This window comes from Athene noctua, chromosome 9, assembly GCF_965140245.1.
Source record: "Athene noctua chromosome 9, bAthNoc1.hap1.1, whole genome shotgun sequence".
NCBI lineage: Eukaryota > Metazoa > Chordata > Aves > Strigiformes > Strigidae > Athene > Athene noctua.
The window spans coordinates 7,942,447-7,949,659 of NC_134045.1; positions in this window are offsets into that span (position 1 = coordinate 7,942,447).

Here is a 7,213-nt window from a genome sequence, read left to right on the forward strand (position 1 = left end):
AGCTACAGTTAAAATAAGCCACATTAGCCCACGCAGCTTAAACAGCAGATCTTCATTAACTCCCTTTGAAAATCAAGATAGAACCTGTGCTTTGGTCATAACTTTATCACCTTAGTTTTCTTCACCAACATCCCACCTGCCTATGCCCCAGAGCCAGTTCTCTAAGGTATCTTGTGGGTGTGTATCAAGATATCTCTCACTGTGCACCTATTTTGCAATGAGGCCACAACAGGCATGTGAAAGACAAGGCTTTGCATATAGCCCTTTCCTGTTCCTCTATTGTTGTGCCTTCAATGCACCTTCACCATAAAACAAAACAAAAGAAAAAAAAGTAATTTATACCAACTGAACATACCTAGTTTCAAAAAAATAAGGTACTGCTAAGGATGAACCTGCTGCTACAACAGAAACTGTTGATTGCCTGCCTTGTGCAAAAGTGTAGAGAGGAAAAAAAAAAAGCCTTTAAAACATGGTTGTATCAAAGGTTGTATCAAAGAACAATCTATGGAGAATGAATGCAGGGCAGCAAATGCACAATCACAGGTTTCTGACCTACAAGACTTGCAGGAAAAGCCAGCCCAAGTCAGGTACAGTACAGAGATCACTGGAATCCGTTCAATTTGACTGAATGCCAGAGCACACTCTAATCTAGGGAACAGAGCCAAACCTGACCCCATTTGCAGGACCTCTGTTGCTGTTTTAAACATGTATCTTTACTGTGCCAGATAAGAAACCAAAGATGATACTAACTTAGCAATTAAAGAATAATTATCAAAAGAAGCAACGCTTTGATCCACAGCCATTAATGCCAACTAGGTATATTAAGTACAGAACTTTCTCTAACAACATTTTGATCAATTTAAATAAATTAATTTAGACTACATAATTATAACAACTAAGTCTCAAAACCCCCTCCTTTACTAATTTATACTTAAAATCAGCAACCTAGCCATTAAGGTAAATTACAGTTATAATAACAAGGAAATAAACTTAATATTTGCATCTGCTTGTACTTTAATAAGAATATGGTATTAGGCAATACCAGCTTAATGGTTTCTTCCTTCTCTCTGCATCATGAAGTATGCCACCTGCTCAGCTGGTTCGGCACAACCATTTTTGAGCCCCCCCTGTGAGCCAGGCCAAGGGAACCGACCCAGCTTCATTCTTTAACGGGGGCAGTGGGGGAAGATTGGTCACGTCAGGTACGTTCCCCGGTCTGATCCACAGTGTGGCCCCACTAAAAGCTGTGTCAGCACAACTGTTCAGGGATGGTGTAGTGGCTGCAATAAGCAATGCAGACCAAGGATATCCTAAGTTACTACTGCTGCCAAATGCTTTGTGTCGTGAGAGAAAAGTGCAAGAGCAGTACTAGCCCCTGTGCATGCCCACAAGCGGCAATAGCCTGAGAGAAACTCCCTAACACACTGCTGTTGTATCAATGTTCTTTACAAACTACAGTAAAAAAAAACGTGAACAGGTATATAAGTGAGCAGATGGTATCTCAAAGCTAAATGTTGTGAATACATTGCTGTAGAGCGACTTTAGAAGAAAACCTGTGATGAGGCTGATCAGTAGTGATACTTGGAGAAAGTAAGTCTGAAAAGTAAATAATGAGGTTTATTACAAGTGATAAAGTCCAGGTTATCGAATTATTTGCTACAGGATTTTCTCTTGTTAACCTTAGTTTTAGAGATATATTTTGTATGCAGTAAAGAGAAAGATAATCACTTCAAAGGATCATTGTCAGAAATAAGTCATATACAATAGTAAATCATCTGGAAAAGCAGAGTGAAACTTACTTCAAGTCAGAGAGAATCTTTAAAACACTTAGGCAACAATTCATCAATTTATCCCCCTCCCAATTCATATTAGTAACTCTGAAAACAAACAATCTATCCGATAGGGATGACTTGTTCTAAGCCATGGCCCCAGTGAATATACTTTTTAGCCTCAGATATAAGAGCTACAAAGGGTTAAAAAATGTGGGTATAGTTCAGATAAACATCTAAGAGTTTGGAAATTCATCTGAACGTTTTCTGTCAGAAAAAAATGTGCTGTAAGTCTCGTGAGAAAAAGGCTTATTTGTGATGTTGCTGGCACTTTTATTTCTGTTCTCAGCTGGAATACGATGAGAGTAGTCAACTTCTCACATGGTGTTTTGTCTTCAAGAGTTGTGGGGAAAAAGTTCTGTTCTAAAAATAGAAGATTACGGTGAGACTCTTATCCTATGTAAACTGACTTTGCCTCTTGTTACTAAAAGAGACAATGCGACGGTAAAGTAAAATTTCGCTGAAAACTGAGGAGTTGCATGCAGTTAAAGAAGAAATCACTGTTTCCATTTTACAAGTTGAAAAAATCCCCACATATTCAACTTGAATATGCCAGATGCTCAGGCCCAGTCAGCATGGGTTTATGAAAGGCAGGTCCTGCTTGACAAACGTGATCCCCTTCTATGACAGGATGACCTGCTTATTGGATGAGGGAAAGGCTGTGGATGTAATTTACCTTGACTTTAGCGAGGCTTTTGACACCGTTTCCCACAGCATTCTCCTGGCAAAAATGACTGCTCAAGGTTTGGACAATCGCACACTTCGCTGGGTTAAAAACTGGCTGGACGACTGGGCCCAGAGAGTTGTGGTGAAAGGAGTTAAATCCAGTTGGTGGCCGGTCACGAGTGGTGTCCCCCAGGGCTCGGTTCTGGGGCCACTCCTGTTTAACATCTTTATTGATGATCTGGACAAGGGGATCGAGTGCACCCTCAGTCAGTTTGCAGATGACACCCAGTTGGGTGGGAGTGTTGATCTGCTCGAGGGTAGGGAGGCTCTGCAGAGAGACCTGGACAGGCTGGAGCCATGGGCTGAGGCCAACTGGGGGAGTTTCACTAAGGGCAAATGCCGGGGGCTGCCCTTGGGCCACAACAACCCCCAGCAGCGCTACAGGCCTGGGGAGGAGTGGCTGGAGAGCTGCCAGTCAGAGAGGGACCTGGGGGTGTTGTTTGACAGCCGGCTGAACAGGAGCCAGCAGTGTGCCCAGGTGGCCAAGAAGGCCAATGGCATCCTGGCTTGTGTCAGCAATAGCGTGGCCAGCAGGGACAGGGAAGGGATCTTGCCCCTGTACTCGGCACTGGTGAGGCCACACCTCGATTCCTGTGTTCAGTTTTGGGCCCCTCACTACAAAAAGGACATAGAGTTACTCGAACATGTCCAGAGAAGGACAACAAAGCTGGTGCAGGGTCTGGAACACATGTCCTATGAGGAGCGGCTGAGGGAACTGGGATTGTTCAGTCTGGAGAAGAGGAGGCTGAGGGGAGACCTCATCACCCTCTACAGCTACCTGAAAGGAAGCTGCAGAGAGCTGGGGATGAGCCTCTTTAGCCTAGTAGAAAGCGACAGGACAAGAGGGAATGGCCTCAAGTTGTGCCAGGGAAAGTTCAGACTAGATATTAGGAAGCATTTCTTTACAGAACGGGCTGTTAGGCGTTGGGAGGGGCTGCCCAGGGAGGTGGTGGAGTCCCCATCCCTGGAGATGTTCAAGAGTAGGGTCGATTTAGAGCTTAAGGATATGCTGTAGGTGGGAACTGTGCTAGGCGAACGGTTGGACTTAGATGATCTTCAGGGTCCTTTCCAACCTAGATGATTCTGTGATTCTGTGAAAGACAACTTCTGATTTTGTTACGTAGCACTAAATCGAAAATGCCTCTCTCAATTAACTTGAATAATAACTCTGACAACCACCAAGTTCTTATGGCAGTGCCTTGAAAGGAAGCTTGGCTTTACACAGAAGTAGGACTAGGAACTTAGCTATGGACAGAGTAAATTGTCTACAGGAGATAAGTTACTTCCAAAAACTAAATTTAATTTCCAAAATGCCTTAGAAATTTATCAGTCTTCTACTATAAGTCAGTGGGATGTAGTCTCCAGTATCAGTTGTAAAAATGGAACTTGAACTTTTAAAGTACTTGTTGAAATTTTTTTACCAACAGGTTTATGCGACAAATTCGCAGGGACAGGCTACAGTGTACATGTGCACATAAATTTTCATGTTGTAGCTCCAGTAGACTGCTCTACCTCACCAAAGGGCAGCTAGAGAAATAGGACATCACTTCCACAACAGCAATTCTCCCTTTTGACAGATCAGGTATTATTTTGCTGAAACAAATGGTTATGATTTATACTTCCTTGGACTAGCTCTACTGGGAAGTCTTTCACAGATTTCTATGGCACAGACATCCAAGTCAACCAGGTAGCTAATATCTACAGAACATAATCTGATAAATACAGCTTTTGTCAGCAGTGCCCACTTAGACCACCCTTGCCTCCAGGCTCCTTGTTCCTTTTTTTTTTTCTTTCTCCCTTGTTGCCTCCAAACAACTGTTTGGAGGGTTGGTGGAAGAGGTGTGGAGAAGAGGCTGGTTTTAACCTGTATCAATTCCCTAGTCTGTTTTACCACAACGTCCCATGAACAATTGTACTGCTACAGCTGAGACAGTGACAAAGATGTGGGGAATAAACAGTTGGGGATTGAGGAGCATTGACACAAGAAAAGGTGTTCATCAAACTACAGCAGCCATCCTGTCTGAGCATAAGATGTTTCTGCTACCTATCTAGGCAGCCAATTGAAGGAGAATTCTTGGAAAGCAAAAGGTGTCAGTTAAAGATGGCAACAAAACTTGTCCTTTAAATAAGAAAACTCCCCTTTGAACTGAAACCATAAGGTTGCCATTTAAATAGTCTGAGTACAGTTCAGTGAGTTTCTTGCAATATACACTTTTGGTTGCTTCTTTGCAAATCTATATTATAGCACATTTACCAAGTGTGCAAAACTGGGCTTGTTTACACAAGGCTTGTGTGGTAGAGACAGCTCTTATTAAAATTTCAAAATTTGTGAAGGGTCATATTTCTCAATATTATTGTATTTAGAAGTCATAGTTCAGCTGGCATTTTGTCTGTGCACAGACTACATGACATTGCCCTTTTCTTTCAAAAAAGAACATCTACCTGTAATTCAAGACTTGGGTTATGAGGATCAAGGAGATATCCACTTAAAAACGGTCACACACAGTTAAGATCACATTATAATAAACTCACTCTGCTTAATCTTCAAGGGGGTCCCTCTTTCTCCTTCCCACCCCAGTACTGTTGCAGTTGCATATTGCTTTTGTATGAACAAGCTTGTTGTTACTGACTCTTGCAGTTTATTGGAAGATTAAAAATTACAATATGCAGACTATTTTATAACCGCACATAAATTTACAAACTTCCAAGATCCAGTATGTTTGCCTATCCCCAAACCAGATTATACAATATAGGCATTTGTAGGGAAAAATTCATAGACAGATTTTTAAAGGCTCTCTAACACTCAGAAAAGAAGTGTTAAGCAGCTGCTCATTCCCCACTTTTATGAATAGAGGACTGAGTTATTACTCCATATAATACAGTACTTGTTTTGGCATAAGGTAGGAGGTAATCCCTAATGCTTGGTCTATTTACAGGTCACATCTACCTCCCCAGTGATACTGCCAGAGCCTGGTAAATTTTCTGAAGGGCAGTGGGACTAGACTGAGTACCTTTCACACACCGACCAGTGTATATGCTTCCTGTGTAGAATCTCTGTAAAGAGATCCAAAGAATATCCTTTTGTTTTAGGGAACAGAGGGACATTCTTGTTTTGCTCCTCCCCTCTCAAACCTTTCCCTTTAGAAATGACTCTTGGTAATCCTGCATGTTTGGGTTTTTTTAATCTATAGACAAAAATATGGAGCCAGGAGTCAGATGAAAACTAAAATGCATAAATCCTTTTAAAGGAACTTCTATCTTATCTAGGCTTATATAGATGTGGTAAGAACATGGAGGTCGGAGCCAACTATATTATTTTTGCCAATCTGCCTTAAAGTTCAAGAGTAAATAATGTCAAAAAGTTTATATGCTTTCCCAGATATACGTTATATGGTTCACAATGTCTAGTTTGACTGTCACCTATCTCAGCAGCTGTAAGAAGTTCCTGGATTCATCAAGAAGACATACCGTAGAAGATGTCATCACCTTGTTAGTTTAGAAAAGAGTAGATCCTCAGAAACAGCATCAAAGAGTATTCAAAAAAGGTTAGTGTGGATCCTGGAACAAGTTTTCTCTCAAATCTTTCCCCTGAACCTTTCCTTACATTTTTCCATCCCTTATGCTCTTTGGGACCAGTCCAGTATGATCTCTCTGCAAACCCTGGCTTCACTCACAGCCAAGTAAAGCAAAGGATCAAGCTCATTTGCCTGTCTAGAGCAATCAGAACTTCAAGTTTATCATTCAGAATCATACGGACCATAAACCGAGCATTTATTTGGCCTCGTCTTTTTGGAATGAAGAACTGGTATCACAAAGCACCTTGAGAATGGAGTTTCCATCTTCCCTGCCTTGATCTGAAAGGGAGCATTACTGAACTTGAGGACATAGTCGGACTTGTGCAGCTGATCTGTATGAAGGGGTGAACTCCTTCACACCACCTGTAATTTCCAGTCCTCTCAGATCTGCCACTCTGACTACACACAGAGGCACTCCCCAACCTGGTTCTGTCAAAATAATCTGCTTTTTGTGGCAAACGATCAGAGAACTATAGGAAAGCAATGAAAGAAAAATGTTCCTTTTTGTTGGCTCCTGTTACTCTACGAACTGGACAAGGTTCTCACTGACAGTTGGTTACCATGGCTATTAATACCCCGAAACAAAGTGAATGAATACCATGATTTAGACGAAAGGAGTGAAATCTCACTAGGAAGCCCTAGGAATATCATAGGAGTAGGCAACTGTATAGCAGCTTCTTTAAAGAGAGAAACTGATGACCATTTGGAAAAAAGTATTTATATTTTAATGATCTGTAAAGTTTAGCCTCTGGCAGTTCTATTTTAAAAATAATCTTTTACAATTAAGACCAGTTAGCTCAGAAACTCCTGCAAGATGATATACATTTGATCTCTTGTCCATGTTTTGAATTGCCACAACTTTTGCTTGCTGCAGACTAACCCCCCTCCAAACATTAAATGCTGCTATCTTACGTGCACACAGAAAAGGCACAGCATCTGTTACACAGTTAAGAAACAACTCTGACTGCCTTACTGCCAGGAAAGACAACCCTGTACAAGAATGCTATTTCTCTGTTAGCCGTGCAAGAATCCACTTAGCTTCCATTTCAGCTCATTTGTAGTTGCCAATATCTACCCTTTAAA